Source organism: Diabrotica undecimpunctata, chromosome 4, assembly GCF_040954645.1.
Source record: "Diabrotica undecimpunctata isolate CICGRU chromosome 4, icDiaUnde3, whole genome shotgun sequence".
In the NCBI taxonomy this organism is placed as follows: Eukaryota; Metazoa; Arthropoda; class Insecta; order Coleoptera; family Chrysomelidae; genus Diabrotica; species Diabrotica undecimpunctata.
Genome location: NC_092806.1, coordinates 604,416 through 622,537, shown reverse-complemented (window position 1 = coordinate 622,537; position 18,122 = coordinate 604,416).

The window sequence follows — 18,122 nt, the reverse complement described above, 5'->3', positions numbered from 1 at the left end:
GTTATAGTGAAATTTATTGGGATACATTTTTCCGGTATATGTTTCTGTTACTTTTAATAATATTTTTCCTTGTTTTATTTCATTTCATTTTTCCTTTTATTAATTGTTTTAATTGTTAAGAGCTTCAGCTTAACAGTATTTATTTATAGATTCCCAAAACAAAATACACTCAGAATTGGAGACAGCAGATTTTAGTTTTCCAACCATCTAGAAACATCCCTTGCATAATAAAAAGGATATTAATTACTACGGCGGGTGTACAACGTCCTGCAGTCAATAATTTAAATTCACACCAAATCAATAATCCTCGTTCTGACTGGAATGGCAATAACTTATCACCATCCTCGATTCAATAAATAAATCATACGGGATGTATACACAAATGAGAAACTGGGATTCGCTGGGAGCAGACAGGAATGGCTTATCACTGCACAACACAAATATCTATCGGTAAACTGAACATTCTAATGAGTGGTACATTACCATTTAAAAAACTGAATATATACCTAATATTAAATTTATATTCATCCAATATGGTCACACAATTATATAGAGTAAGTTAACTGCTACATAAAATATAAACTTAATTAAATGTTTAATATATATTTGATATGATAACTACTTCAGCTAAAGCATTCACTGCAATAGTTTTGTCGTTAGCATGTAAGACTAGGTTGTTATATTTGTTGACATTTACTTAATCGTATTATCTATGCTATCTGCAGCTCAAAAGTTTCAACATTTCATTATTAATATTATGATTTTAATGATACTTAATTATTTAAAAAAACAGATAGAATACCATGTATTAACTGTTCCATTATTAGTTGAATGACATATTGTATCATTAACTCGCTACTAAAAAATAAGTACCCATTTTGGGCATGACACGTATCTCTTGTTATTTATTGTATATATGTTCATTTCGTTCTTCGTAACAGGTTTTCACATTTCTCCAACAAAATAGGTTTTCTAATTACTTTTCGCTCCATAATAAGTTTGGACTTTGGAACTATTCTGCTGTTAACAACATATGATTAATAGTTCTTGGCGAACTTTTTATTGCCTTATTACCCCCACGGCGGAGTCCATCATTTACAGTTTCCTGAATTTCAGTAAAGTTCATTTTATTACTAACTAGACGTCGAGGATGTTTTAGTGCGAGCGCTAGGAAGCAATTTCGTTCTGGTGCTTTCATAATGCTTGTTTATGGTTAATTGAATCAATCAGATTACTTTTAACCGTCAAGCGAAATTTGCCTAGCAACAAAAAAGTGTTTTCTCATAAAATACGAATCTTTATTTTATAATTATTTTTCTAGTGGTATTGAATGAATTCTTTTAAATTGAAAAATGACACATTTGGTGTTATCTTTGGTGGTACAAAAGAATTTTGCAAATCACTTATGTATATTAGGAATAACGTAGGTCCTTGATAATACTAATCCTTGCAGTATTCCCGATAAAACTGGTAATGTATTCGATTCATAACCATTACATGAAGCAATATGTGTTCTCCCTGTAAAATATGATTTTAAGTGGTAACATATAGGCGCCTTATTCCATAGTACTCCAATTTTATCAATAGTATCAATATTCACACATTCAAAAGCCTTTGTTAGGTCACACATTAATCAGATGCTAGGTTCTTCTATATCAAGACTCTGAACAATCAAGTTCAATTACTTCGACTAAAGCTTTAATCGTTGAATTGTTTTTCCTTAAACCGAATTGTATCCTAGATATAATTGATTTATGATCCAAATAATTTGTTATACGATCTTTAATTAATCCATTAGCAGCAACTGTACGCATTTAAGTCATACACGTATATATGTTACATATTTTGTTAATATATACTACTACTACTAAGGATTTCCACAGTTTTCACTGTCTTCCTTCACTCAACCGTTTTCTCCAATTTTCCCTGTCATTCCAGTCTCCATCTCGCAGGGTTCTTTTCTCCATAGCCTCGTCGATTTCATCTCTGAATGACCTTCGGGGTCTTCCTCTCTTTCTTCTTCCAATCGGGCTCCATTCTGTGATTTTGTTTATCCAGCGTCCTCTGTCCGCTCTTCTGACGTGGCCATACCAGGATAGTCTCTTTTCCTCTATATAGTCGATTATGTCTGATTGCACTCCCATTCTCCGCTTAATCTCTGCGTTTTCAATTCTGTCTCTTTTTGTAAGTCTACAGCTTCTCCTCAGGAACTCCATTTCTACTGCTCTTATTCTACCTCTATTTCTCTTGTTTATTGTCCAGTTTTCGGACCCATATGTCAGGATACTTCTTGTCAGGGTGTTATATATTCTCTTTTTTGTCTTTATCGTAATGTTCTTATCCCACAACACTGAATTTAGTTGTCTTATACAGTTTCTTGTTTGTCTCAGTCTGTTGTTTATATCTTCTTCTGTTGTTCCCTGGTTCGATATTATGGTTCCTAAATACTTGAATTTATCTGTTCCATTTATTTGTCTTCCCTCGTCTATCTCTAGGTTTCTCATATCCTTGTTTTCTGTTGTTAGGTATTCGGTTTTCTCTAAGTTTATTTCCATTCCGTTGTTTTTATATTCTTCTTCTAGTTTTCTGAGCATAAAGCTGAGATCTTCTTCATCTTGTGCGATGACTACTTGATCGTCGGCAAAACTTAAGGTGTATAGGTATTCGTCTCTTACTGGTATGCCCATTCCTTCGCACTTTCTCCTCCATGGTTTGAGTGTCTTTTCCAAGAATATTTTAAACAGAGTAGGGGACGTGGCACAGCCTTGTTAATATATACGTCTATGATTTAAGTACAGCTGTCATTTTGACTTAGAAGTGTCATCTACAATAAAATAGTTGCAATTCTTAGTAATTATAGGAAACAAAATATCCCTGAGACGACAACCTTAACAGATTTCGTTAATTGATTCAGCTGATTTGTAAGTTTTGATTTATTGTTTATGAAATCAACACGTGCGTTTTTTATTTTCTCGACATCGACTTTGTAAATTTACAGTAAGTTTTTCTCTTTTACTTTAACATCAAATGGTTTACATTAGTTTATAATAAATTAAGTAAAGGGCTTAAGGGACTATTTTTCAGAATTATAATTATAACGTGATTTATTTGTTGTTAAAATTAGGTTTACTCGTATGAGTACAATACGCGTATGGGAGTATTTTTGATATTTTACAATTTTGTTACAGATATGCTTATCTGCAGATGATTTTGAAATTATTAGTGTTCGAAATTTTCATGGAAAGAAAAACGAAGTTTTACCTTTAGCTTTAGAAGATATTCGTGCTTCTAATTCGCGGTCTAAGGTGGATATTGTTATCATTTCTACAAACCTAGCTAATTGATGAGAAAGACATTAAGGATAATAACCTTATAGAAGGAAATTTGGTACTACTTAAAGAAGTTGTAGGAAAAATTAAAGTTGATTGGGATGTACCTTTGGCACTGCGGTTAAAAAGATTACGAGAACAAAAGTGTTAGGGCTAAAAATTATTCATTGACGACATATTTGATAACATAGTTATCCAAACTAATTTTTATTCTTCTCAATGCAACAACCATAGTTCTTTATATCCAAGCAGATTTACAAACATTTTTGGAGTATTATTACTAACTGGATATTACGAACTACCCAGTAAAAGAATGTACTGGATTCTTTCTGGAGATTTATGTGTGCCATTTGTTTATGCATATATGCTCAGAAATAGATTTCTAGGTAATATAAAGCGTTTCATTCACCTTGCCGACAATACAGCATTATCAACACAGCATAACATGGCAAAATATTTTAGATACTGCATTCTGCAGAGGAATTTGCAACACAATTGATTTCATTTAGCATAATTAGAGCCGTTTTTTTGATTTTCATAGAATATTTTTTAATAAAATAGTTGTGTAATAATTTTGTTTGTTTATTAATTTTTCAGAGACATAAAAATTATCCAGTTGTTAAATTTTGTCGAGTTACCCCAATAAAAAAAAGCAGGTTCGACGTGTTTTACATTTGGAAATATTGCAAATTTTTCCGGGATAGAATAATTATTTAAATCATCGTATAGATTTTAAAATAGTTTTCAAATGTGGTCAATATCAACACTCAATCTATAAAAGTGAGGCATGCTTTAAAACTTTTATTTTTTTTTGCTGTAAATCTGCATCTCTTTGGTATTTATTTACCCGACTGTTGATGAAGAAATAATCATATTGTTTTTAATGTTTTCTGTACCACGTTTCACCAGGTGACGTTAAAACATCGTCTCTAATATTTAATTTATCATACATGGTTGAAAAGCTCCCTTACTATAAGGACAATGACGTAGACAAACTGAAATTTTTATTAAAACAAATTACTTTATGTTGTTATTTTTATAAGACTAGTTCAGAAAAGCTCGTTTTTGTTTTAAAACTAAATTTATCATTAGCTTTCTCATCCCTGTTTTTGTTATATAAAGATAAATCACACTTATGGCTGCTAACTGAATTTAATTTAAAAATTTTTGTTAGATAAACCATTAACTATTGTTCTAAAATTGTTTTCCTGTAGCATTTTTGTTATATTGTCTTTAAGATTATGGTAAAAAGTTCTAGTAATAAAGTTTATAAACAAGAAAAAGTGGAAAATTGATTTTGTATGAAAATGTATGGAAAGAATGGTAAAATATTTTAGATGTTCAACTTTGTTAGATCTTTTATTATACTCCCCTTCAAAATTGTTGATTTCAGAGTTTTTATGACTTGGCTGATAATCTTCCAACGTAATGTCATTAACCAGTGACGAAGAAGTTAAAATTATTTGAAATTTTCTCATCAAAGTTGGTTTCTAGGCTGTTTTTTGTATATTCGTTTAACAGTTTTCAAAGCATAAACGCTAGATTTTCTTCATCTTGAGCAGTTACAACTTCGTCATCTGCTTAACTTAGTGTGTATCTGACTGGTATTTTTATACCTTTACACATCCTTTTCCATTATTTAAAAATTTATTCCAGAAAGATTTTGAACAGGATCGAAAATATAAAACATCATTGCGAAAGCCTTTCTTCGTTTTTTGTGCCTTATCTATTGCGGAAGTTGCCTATTAACGTTGTAATTCGTATTTTGTTGGTGGCTTATCTAAATAGTTGAGTAGATGTTCGAATCACTCGCGTAAGTTTTGTATCCAAGATTTTTTTCTTCAGCCTGGACCCCTCTTTCCATCCACTAATGAATGTTTATAAGCTATAAATTTAGCCATTTTTTAAACTGATTTTTAATAAAAAATTTAATAAAATGTGGAAGTTTTTTAATATACCCTAAAACTGAAGTTTTATAAAATACCTATATAGTCACTATTTGTGCAAATAGAATTGTTTAAATAAACGTTACCCGGGATAAACAAATTGTTTATATTAAAATAATCTCAAGATTTCATTAAATTTGTTATTAAAAAAGTTTAAAAAATGGATACATTTTTAGCACATAAACATTTATAATACGTTTGACATTTTTAAATGTCATACTCTTGTATATAAACTCAATGAAGAGCTAGTGAAAAATACACTTTTTAAAAAACCGGAACCTTCTATGACCAATAGGAAACTAGATATCTTTTTTTTTCTTAAAGCCATATTTCCATTATCAGTAAGAGCTGAAACTTTAACAAATTTTAATATAGCTAAATTTTATGATCCAACCCATAGATGGTATACACAGTAAAGAAGTAAGAAGATTATCCGTTAAAATGATGGTACTCGTGAAATACTTAAGGTTATAAGCCTACTTACAACTGTGTGACATTAAAAAAAATCAAAGTTATTATACCTTGTTAGAAGCTAATAAGTCAGTTTTAATAACGAGTTTAATAATGGTTAATAAGTTTTTTAATGGAACTTATAAATAAAACCTTAAAGAATTAATTGTGATTTATAAAATACCTCTAAGTTTACTGGGTAAGCACAGGTATTTAAATAATCTCTCTCCGGGAAAAGCAAATTAAATAACTTATAAATAATTTGGTCGATCTGTCTGAAATTTGGGATATTAACCGCCATAATTTTAAGTAGTTATATTACATATTTTTATGCAAAAAACAAAGTTATTAACATTTATAAATTACTATAACAATAACTGTTTTTGATAATTATCTCGGTCAATTGTGTATGTATTTTATTTTGGAAACCCCCAAAATAAAGAACTTTTTGGGATCTACAACTTTTATTTAAACATTTTTTTAGAATGTATAATAAACTTTTTAGAGGCAAAAAACTATGTTTTTCTCTTTTTAACATTGTTAAAAAAAAGGAAAACAAAATTAGCTGTACATCTTCACGGATTTTTTATCATCTACCCCTGATATATCTATTAGAACCTTCAAATACCTGAATAAAGTTTCTATAAATCCCTTTAAAATGAACACTAAGTGAAAAAATAACTTTGCAATCACAATAAATTAATTTATTATTTAATATGTTCGTTCTTAACTCATTATTGAACGATATTTACTTCACAACCATCTGTTTATTCCAGCTTTCAAAAAATAGTACGATTGATCATTAAGACTTGTGGTTTTTCATATCCCTTACTACTTATTAAAAGTCTTTAGTGTACGATTAGGTCATTAAACATTTCATATTCATGCTCGTATATGATATTGTGATGATATATGATTTACTGCTAACAATCTAATTTTACTAGTTGCGATTCTAGATTCTCTTTGCGCCACTGCCGATATTACAAGATATATTTTAACAAAATAAATAGTATCGTCGTCATTTATTAGATTAGCGAATTTCATTGTCGTTTGTGTGTACTCCCTGAAATCCTAATAACATATTTTCTCGGAATTCCGATTCCAGTTTTCTTTGTAAGTGACGTAAAAGCTTTGAGTGCGTATTGTAAAAGAGCCCGGCTGCTATCAATTATTGAATGCCTAAATTAGAGCAGACTCGCGCGTGTCTTGTTGAGCGATTAAATCAAATTAAACCACTGCTCAAAATTGATTATCTTATTCAGGAGCGCACGGTATCTAAGTCAAAACGAAATTAAATATGTTTCTTTTGCACCATATTTTGTATTTACAGGATGTTTTACAATACCACAACTTACATCAATAATCAGCCTATTTTGTTTCATAAAGGCATTTGACACAGTCGAAATATGTGCTGTGTTAAGCTTTAAATGACTGTTTAATTGACCATTGGTACACCACTCTTATCCACAATATATATCTATGCAACAACTGCGGTAAATGTCCATAACAACAATGAAAATATTGATATCAAATCTGTTCGACAAGAATAGTCCAAGTCATCATATCAAGATACTACGTTTATATGAGATCAAGCGACAATTTTGATTGTAATGAAAATTACATTTCTTTTATTTACAAAAAATATATTTTTGATATAATATAAAAGATGAAAGTGGTTTAGTTTATGTTTTTCAAATTCGTTGGGTGACTTACTTTTTCCGTTATGGTCTGGTCAAATAGCCATGCTTTTATTTGAAAATTCTGAGGGCGGTGTTTGTACCTTCAAGACTATATTAAATTCTGATTACCACTTTTTACCATGTTTTTTTAAATCTTGCCCTGCTTAAATCATACATAAACAGCAAAAGGCAATAAAATAGCAATTGTTTAATAACGTAATATAACACATCTTAGATAAAACCATCAAAATGCTGTGCCATGTAAACATATGCAATATTTGAGAGAAGAAAAATTAAAATACTTTGAAATTCTTCGTCTCTGGTTTACTGTGCCATAAACACTGTGGTTATAACAATTTACAAACGGCATATATAGCATACATTATAATTAGTTTCATAATAACTACTTAATAATAGGCTCAAATGTTCTACTGCATAATACTCAGAAAAAACATTTTCTAAACTTAGAAATCGTAGAAAAATATCTTTATTTACGTCTTGGCTTATTTGTACTAAAATGTGAAGAAGGAATTATGACATAGATGGTGTTAAATATACAAAATAACATCGAAAGAGTCACGTGTAAGAAGTTTAATTGGCAGACACTAAGCGAAAATAAGGAACAAGAAATCGCGAAACATCCCAACGAAGGAAAACTAGCATTAAAGATAATAAACTGGAACCATAACATTAAAAAGAAGTACAATTATTTAACTTAGCAATAATAACCAAATATATTTTTCGAGAAAATATATTTTGCACATCTTTATATACGTAAAAAATTTAGGAGGGTTATCTATTCATGATCGTCTCTAGAGAAGCCACTGGAACAATCGCATTCAAACGCTTCGACTAACTTCTCGGGCCTTCTTCAGAAGTAGGTAGCAATTTAACAAAATTCATTGGCCATGTTTTATCAAGTAATTTTCGAGTAATAAGGCACAAAGAATAATTTACGAAGTAGCCGAAATTAATGAATAAAGTCTTTGTTGTAATAAAAGCTCGATGGAATGTTGCTATTAGGATGTAAGAACTCCTAACATAATTGTTAACGGAATAAGTAGTTTGTATAGTTAGTTACATTAAAAAAGCACAGCACTTTATGTTTTTAATCACTATCAAATTGTACCTAGACCGTTTGGATTGATTTCTTTGATTTTATCAGCATAAAGAACCAGCAGTTTCAATTATTGCTGTAGTTTTCTCTCTGGTCCTTTTGCTTTTCTTTTGTTAGTATTTCACACTATTTTTATGTTACAAAAAATATAGACTACAATTATCACCGATTATTAATCTCTATATTATAGAGATTTATTCATTCGATCCTATGGAGAACATTAGAAAAAGTCGTAATTTGTCTCTTCATTAAAGACAATCGTAAACATTGCAATATTTTTAGCATCTGCTTCCAGTAGACTATGTAACAAGAGTAGAGCTTTTTCAATCATCATTATAAGTGGCTTGATAATCCGTTGTGGATCTTGACCTGCCCATAAAGAAGTCGCCACTCCTGTCGATTCTGTCAAGCCCATTTAACGAATTTCACAATATCTGCATCGGTGTACAACTGATACAGTTCAAAGTTGTATCTTCAACGCCATAGTCTATTTTCATTTAGGGCCCCAAAAATCTATCTAAGAATTTTTCTCTCAAAAATACCAAAAAGTCATATATCAAAACCGATCTTATTAAGGTCTTTTATATATTGACCTTTACTTTACGTTTTATATTTTTATTTTTTAAACGTTTCTGGAGATCGTGAACAGTTCTGTTTGCTATTGCCATGCATATTTTTATTTAACTTCTAATTCACTTGTCGCGTCCAAAAAACTTGTTAAATACTGCACCATGTCTCTCATCCTTCTGCTCATTATAACTATATCGTCAGCGAATACGAAAATTTGCGCCGATCTATTGAAAATAGTTTCATTATTCTAATATTTAATTGCCTCATTGCCTTTAACAAGGCAATATTAAAGAAGAGACACGTCAGCGCGTCCTTCTGACTTAGACCAATATTAATGTCAAAGAACCTAGAGTTTTGTCCTTCAATTCTAACGTATGAGCTTACGTTTTGGATTGTTAGTTGGATCAACTTAACTAATTTAGGTGGAATCCCAAAGTCTATCATTGCATTATATAATGCAGTTCTTTTCACACTGTCATAGGCTGCTTTGAAGTCGACGAAGAGATGATGTGTATCTATATTCTAGTGACTTTTCTAGAATCTGCCTATGTAATTGAATTTGATGTGTATTTGACTTTACAGCAGTAAATCCGCATTGATATTGACCTACAATAACCTTTGTAAAATGTTTAAGTCTTTCAAACAATTACATTGCCGAAGATTTTATACGCAGATGCTAACAGAGTAATGCCTCTATAGTTCTTACACTCCAGTTGATCACCCTTTTTATACAACGGACATCTTATTCCCTTTAGCTACTCTTCTGGTACCAATTCATTTTGCCATATAAGTACTATTAGTTTATAGATTGCTACACAAAGTTGATCACCACCTTTTTTTTATAAATTTCCGAACCGATTTCATCGATTCCTGGGGATTTATTCTTTGAGTCCTTATCTGATTTATCCTTATTGTCTTTGAGTTTTAGGATGGCATTTGACACTTCTTCTCTTGTTGGGTCTTTACTGTGTAGTTGACGTTGTAGATTTTGTTGATTGTCTATGTTGTAACCTTCTTAAATATCGTTTATATTTAAATGTTCGCTGAAATGATGATGATTTTCGTATCTCATTGAGAGTGTTCTGTTCGTATTCCCTCTTCTTACGTCGATTGATACGTTTTTCCCCTCTTCTAAGACGTATACATTCTTTTTTATCTCCGTGTACAACTTGCGTCTATGGTTTTCTAATATGTTGCGTTAATTCTATTTGTGGCCATTTCGCACTCATGATCAAACCAATGATTTCTTTTTTTTGACTTGGTTTTGTGGACAATATCCACAATTATATCGAGAAATACAAAAATAAAACTCTACAAAACAAGAATCCCCCAGTCCTAACATATGATTCAGAGACCTGGACTCTAGCAAAAAGTAATGAAAACATGTTCTGAAAACGTGAAAGGATGTTTCAAAAAAAAGTACTAAGGCCAATCCATGGAACTGTGAATGACAATGGAGTGTGGAGAAGACGATACAACTTCGAATTTTATAGAATATACCAGGAACTAGATATCGTAAAACATTAAGATAGGACGTCTGAGGTGGATAGGGCATGTATTGCGGATGGAACAAAATGATCCAGCTAGAAAAACGCTCCTTGATAGACCCGTTAGTCAGAGAAGAAGAGAAAGACCTAGAACAAGGCTCCTTGATAACATCGATGAAGACAAGAGAAATATGGGAATACGTGTTTGGCGGAGGACGGCGATGGATCGGGACGACTGGAGAGAAATTCTTGAGGAGGCTAGGACCCACACAGGGTTGTCTAACTAACAGAGTTAGTTCGACTAACTGGAAAAAATTTTTGACATAATCCTTCAAGTACCAGCAGACTATAATAGATTTATACGTCAAAATACATTCAACCGTAATATACAGCAACGAGAACCAAGAAGAAAAGAATCATTATATATTTCTTTTATATCGTTTGGTTAGAATATGTTATTGTATAATACACTACATTACGATGGAAACTACGCTCCTTCCGTGGGTAAAGAGTGAAGAAAGGGCCCTGTTAAAAATTAAGGTAATTAAATTTAATTGGTTAAAATGCTTCTGGAAGCGACTACATATTTTTTATATTTTTAAGCCAACTAGGAAATTACTATGTAACATCTTAAGAAATTCTTGGCGCGTGTTTCTATAAACTAGAAAAGATCTTGTAGTATTCAAATCCCCTTTTCGAGAATCCCATCGATTTAGTTCCAATTCCGGCTAGAGCTACTCACTATGTAATAAACGAATCCGTACTAAAGACAGCGTTTTATTTTTTGCACTTCATTTGTTTTTGAAGTCTAGTGTCTTGGGATCTCTAGAGAAAGCCATCAAGGACGTACACCGTGGAGTTGTTAAGAGGGTTAGAACTACTCGTAATCCGAAAGTTACGGCAGACGCTGACAGAATCAACGACCACGAAGTGTTTCTAATCCATACTAAAGATTTCAATTTATTTTAAGCCGAGTTTGCTTTCAACCCTAATGTGAATGCAGTCCGGAGACATCTTAAATAACTTTCTTTAATGTTGGTAGTAATGTTTTCGTTTCAAATATGTTTCTTATTCACATATTAATAAGAAGTCCATAATAGAAAATTTGCCTTTATACTACATAGTATACATGTATAGACAATCATCAAAAGAGTTGCATAATACTTTACCAACAAACAGTTTTGTTATGGCAGATTTGTACGGCTATAGCTTCAATAGGTTTATTTAACAATTTAATTATTTAAATAATACATATTCGTAATGTACCCGAAAATATATATATACAAAAATAAAAAAAGAAACGTAGAAATCCATCAACAACAACCAGATATATATTTATTATTTAGATTAAATTGGAAATTATCGTCCCATTTCAATCATTTCCATTTTCGGCAAAATTTTTGAGAGTATTTCTAAATGTTTGTTTGATAGGATATCTAGAAAAACACAAAATACTACACTATAATTAATATGGCTTTAGAAATAAGTGTAGTTTGTGTCTTTGACATTGTGTGACTTATCAAAAGCTTTTGACAGTGTTTCGCATGAATAGCTGTTGAACAAAAAGCATAAATATGGTATTAGGGGAAACACTCTCAATTTATTTAGATCATACCTAACAAATAGAAAACAGGCAGTTATTCTTAATAACAGCTATTTTGTGTTTAACACTGTATAAACACAATATGGTGTTCCTCAAGTTTCGATATTAGGACCCACTTTGTTTCTTATTTATCTGAACGATTTATTTCACTATCCTTTTCCTATCTCTTAAGGTATCTTCCTATTTCTTTCCTTTTCTAATCTTAAAATCAAATCACACTTTTTGAAACATTGTGTCTATTCAAAAACGGAGTACCTAAGTACAGCTTTTACACAATAGTACTAGTTTGGTCGGGGTATTCGCCTATTATAATGATATTTCATGTTTTTATATTTTTATTTAGTGCGCTTGTCGTTTCTTAAATTGTTAATATTAAATATCTCTTTGCAAAGTTTAAATTTGCAAAAATTTTATATGTATGTATGTAAAAATTGTCTATTTCTTTGACTTGTCAAAAGCAAAACTATTTTTATATATTGACTAAATAAATTCTATTCTATTCTATAGTTAACAGCTCCTTCCCTATCCACCTCTCCCGCGAGTTTCAAAGCCGGCCGATTTTAAGAACCACATTTTGAAGATTTGTGAACAATTCTATCAAAACGCATTATTTTTCGAACTTTGCATAACAAAACTTTAAAGTATGTTCTTTCAAATGACGATAATAAGATCTATTATTTGTTATAAACAAAGATGCTATTAATTTTTAAAAAAAGGGACTAACTTCGTTCCAGGTTGTTCTAGGACAACTTTTTTGCTTTTAAATTTGTAAGAAAATTTAGGCTTTCGTTTAAAATCTGCTTTTTATTCGTATATTAATAAGTCCATAATAGAAAAAATGCAATAACCAAAGAACATAGTAGTTTTTACATTTACTTATACTCACTGTAGGTATGTTTTTTATGATCTTATATTTTATAGCTTTACTTTATATTGTTCTGAAGCTATTTTCTTGTGGCATTTTAAAGTAATTACTATTTAAATGGGAATAAGCCACAATTAAACGTACTTTAACCTTTAATTGTGGCTTATTCCCATTTAAATAGTAATAGCTTTACTTCTTATAATAGTATCACTTCTTGCTGAAGTTGGCATAATATGCTAGCTTTCTCTCTATATAAAATGTATAATACTGAGCTTTAAACTACCTCTTTGATCTCTTCTCCAGGAATTCCAGGGTCTCAGTCTTCTGAACCCCCAGATCTCTTCACTACACTGTTCACTATTGACTGCATTACTATTGCTGAGGACAACAGATGGTTAATTTATACTATCGAAGATAACGTGGTTCACTAACGTGGCGTTTGAGCGCGAAGATTCTTGACGTGGTGATTTGGATTGGTATTTGGAATAGGACGATGTTTTTTTTTTCATTTTGCCTAGGTTGCCATTAATTTTATTAACAAAGGTCTTTTAATTTTAATTTTTAATTTTAACTCATTTGGTTTATAGATCTTTTATTATAGGTTCAATCTGCCATTTGAGCACTTGGAAAAATTTCTTAAAAATTTTAATTTGATTTTGTATTACAGATAGCAGATTTAAAGAGCACATGATTCGTGTTGTAGTATAAAGTTAATAATGGCCAACTTAGGTCAATAATAAACGAATTATGTAAACGATACGTAAGACAGTCGTTGTGGAATTGTCTGTAAACAATTCGTATCAAACTAATAAATGCAAAATATGTATCAATAAAAAATACGATGATATTATTTTTGTGGAACTCGCGATTATGCAAATTTTTCATTGTCATATTCAGATTCAGCGGCCGGTAAAACAAGATAAAAAGTAGATGGAAATAAATGCCGAAATTGAAAAATAGATTTCTTAGCATATACTGAACAAATACTGAAACGATTACACATATAGATGCTGTGAAGGATAATTACACCACTGTTGATGCAGATGCAGATGTAGAGGAAGTCCTAGAAGAGATTGGTTAAGATGTAACAGTAATAAATGTCAGGACTGGAAAGTGCAATGAGAAAAATTTTTAAGAAGAAATGATCAGAATAGGTTTTTCTTCGATAATAAAATTGTTTGCGTCTGGTTTCTTTTAAATGTTAATTCTTGATCTGTAACCGTCTTTAAAAAATAATAATTCTATATAATTTTTCCGTTCCGTACAGCATTCTTTAGTATTACTTAATATTTATTCTATCATTACAGTCTGGTAAGATGTTTGGCCTATAAATTATGTAAGTTATTCCAATTTCTTAAATTTTTATGTAGTGGAAAACATTTTGGAATTCTTCTAAAGAAAATAAAATGCAACTTATAGACAGAAAATTGCGCTGATATTCTAATTGCTGTGGTGAATTAAATAGTTAATTTAGAAAAAAAAAAATTAAATGAATTTTAACCTAGTATGGTTCAAATCCACCATCATTTCTTTTTATGTTATTATCTTATATTGTTACTACGACACTGTTTGCCAGAGAACCATAAGCCTCTGCGATGAATGTGTCTACTGTAATTGAAAATCTTTGAATGTGCTGCCTGGAAGAAAGGTAATATCGCAGAAAGAAAAATCCGGTCTCGTCTCCAGTGAAAAATTTTGCTACGATTGTTTTTTGATTCTTACGATTCGTCTTTAAGCCAAATCCCTTTTTGAGACAAACAAGAATAATTGTATTGGATTTTCTTTTTTTGTTGTAAACGTACGTTCCTAAATTAAATGTAGTTATATTGAAAAAATGGGCGTTTTTGTTAAAGTGACCTAAATTAAACACATAGATAACTAGGGAAGCTGTATTGTTAATATGAAAAGTACAAATGAAAATAATCGCTTTTAGGACAAATAAATTAAAATTTAACACAGCTCCCTGTACTTACTGCTCATAATTTTTTAGGTGCTTATCATCCAAAATATATATCCAAATTTTTTTCATATAGTTTTATTAGGTATTAACAATTTATTTGAAAATTAGCTGATTTTTAGATTATTCGTCTGTAAGTTAAAACCTTTATATTTTACTAAAACTCTGAGAAGAGATTAGGTTCTTTTCATAAGAAAAGAAAGTTGAAAGATTTTAAAATTAAATAAATTGTTTTTATTTTGCACTTGATATATTTTTAATATTTCGAAGATATTAATTCATTTACTTCTTTTTCTTTGGTTGGTGTTGCTACCGAAGTCGAAACTGCGAATGCAGATAACGCAGTTGTAGGTGCCAACTTCTTCTCAGCTTTCTTCGTCTTCGCTGACTTTCTCTCTGTCTTTGATGCGCCTTTTTTAGCCTAGTGACTTTTTTTATAGATTATGCCTTTCCGCCGGTAGTAAAACGTTTGGCAGGGGCGGCATTTTTTTCGGTTCAGTTGTTCTTTCAACTTTCTGTTTTTTCCTACACTAGGCCCTACAGATCCAGAAGACAGCGATGGGGTAAATTCTAACTTAAAGATCATGATACCCCTTCTTCCCTTTTGTTTGCATCAACAATCCAGTAGCAACTGCAGCTTTTAAATGCAGCTTTTTGATGAACGGTGCAACTTTTGTTCGCATCTACTTTGTAATTTGCCGCAATATATTTGTTGATAGCTTGAAAAGCAGAGCCACATCTCCTAGAGATCTTTTACAGCAATATTTATTAATTCAGACGTTGGCGGATGGGAAGATTTTGCCCGTGGATTTTTTGTCTTCTTTTCCTTTGGGATGTTAAAGATGTTTGTGTCGTTACAGGTGCCAAGGTAGTCAAAACGGGTGATGAATTGTTTTCTGTATCTGCCATTTCGCTGGATAAAAAATTGTATGCGGTATGTAGCGATTCTCTGACTGGAAAGTAAGGTCAACAGTACATTTTGCGGAATATAAGTCTACGTTATTTTGAAGATACCATTTATTAAATGCTGTGTTCGTGTTGTTATAAATGGATTTTGATATTTCGTTTTTTATGTCAAAAGAATATTAATATTGTTGAATATACGGAAGTTAAGGTACATAATTATGTTTGTTTAATAGACAACGTATATTTTTGACTTGATAACTCAGATTTCTCTGTTTATAATATTATCGAATTCCATTAAGACATGTAAATTATTCTTAAATATTTTTTTATATACAGCTAAAATTTATTAGCTTAAAAACCTTTATTTAATTAAACTGTTTTTTAGAGACTTCCTTAAAAACTACGTTGAATAAAGTGTCCAAACGCAATATAGAGAAAAACATTGAAGAACCAAATCATCGAAGAAAATGGTTTAACCCACCTCTGCAGGGAATATTCTGATTTCGCAAAACAGGCAAAAATAACAATAAAAAACAATGTTATGTATCCTCATGTTCAGCTCTTCGTAGAATGAATAAAACATACTCTCCGGATTCCGATACTATAACAATCTAAGCGGTAGTGGTTCTGTATGTACACAAGACTACACTTTGTTGTATATCGACTTTTAATGTCCCAGCATTGAGGGCTGAAAGTTTGAGTTGAACCAAGTCAACTTGAGCTTGACTTGGTTAGCAAATCGTCTTTTTTTTAATAAAAAGTTTTAAACTGAGGATTTTAAGTGGTTTTTAAAGTTTTGGCAAAGTTAATTTTAAAAGGGAAATGTTGAAAACTGTATATAAGAATTTTCTAAATAAATTTTTATACGTATGTAAAAGATACATTTGGTATGGTAAATATACATAAAGGATGCCTCCGTCATGCCTCCAAGGTTTAATGAATATCTAAGCAATCACAGCAGGCTCATATTTTTTAGTTTTTATTGAAAACACTTTACAATCTTGGTTATTATTTTACTAGAATTATTCCAATATTACGAGGAGCGTAGCAGAGGTTTGTGTTTTAATCAGCAATGATCCACGTAAACTCGCAACAAAAAAAGGTTTTTTCCAATCCCTAATCAAGAATTCCTGATCACCCACAATTCGTTCACAATTAAACAATCAAAATTGCATAATTACATTTTATTTTATTTAACAAGCAAAGAAAGCTAATATTTCTTAGTTAGTAGCACTATTAATGAATTGTACAATACTTTGTTTGACTCATAAATTTTTAAGTATGGCTAATCGCGGTTGTAAAAACTGTAAAAATACATTTTGTTACATTTGTGTTGATTATGTTATTAAAAAACATCAGAGAAACATTACTGACTTTGTAAGAAAGGTGTATTTTGCATATTTTGGTGTGAAAATTGGTGACCAAGACAAAGGTTGGCCTTCTGACAATGTAAGTATGTTATGTTTATGTTAAGGAAGTAGTCGAAGAAAGAAAAAAAAGAACTTTCAGGTTTGCGTGCCTGTGATATGGAGGGAGCAAAAAAATCATTCAAATGATTAGTATTTTTGTACTGTCGATGTTTCTGGATATAACTCCAAAACTAAGAAAGTGATTCCGTCCGGTAGAGCATCGACTTGAACTCTGAGCCTCCTCTACGTATTGACGATATTTTAAATACTAGTGAATCAGAATATGATGAGTTCTTCCAGAAAGTGATGGTAAATTTCAGTTTTCCTCGGAAAATTTACAACCACAGTTGTTTACACAAGCTGAGTTGGATGACTTAGTAAGAGTTTTGGGTTTAACAAAGGAAAAATCAGAATTGCTGGGCTCAAGATTAAAAGAAAAGGTGTTGTTATTTACAAACAAATGTACAAAGAGCAATAGTTTGCTCAGTTTTTTAGGTAGGAAGGAGATTTGGTCTACTGTCATGATATTGGTGGTCTAATGAATGAGTTTTTTATTGAGTATAATAAGGATGATTGGAGGTTTTTTTATACTCTCCAAAAACAATTTTAAAAGCTGTACTCTTACACAATGGGAACACTTATGCTTCACTTTCTATTGCTCATGCCCTGCCTAAAGATAGAGAATGTTTCAAGTACTTGAGTGGAAAGTTTCCCCATCTATCAGAAGCCAAATTGAAAGAAGGTAATTTTGTTGGACCAGATATTCGTAAAATGATATTCAACTCCACCTTTGAAATCAAGATG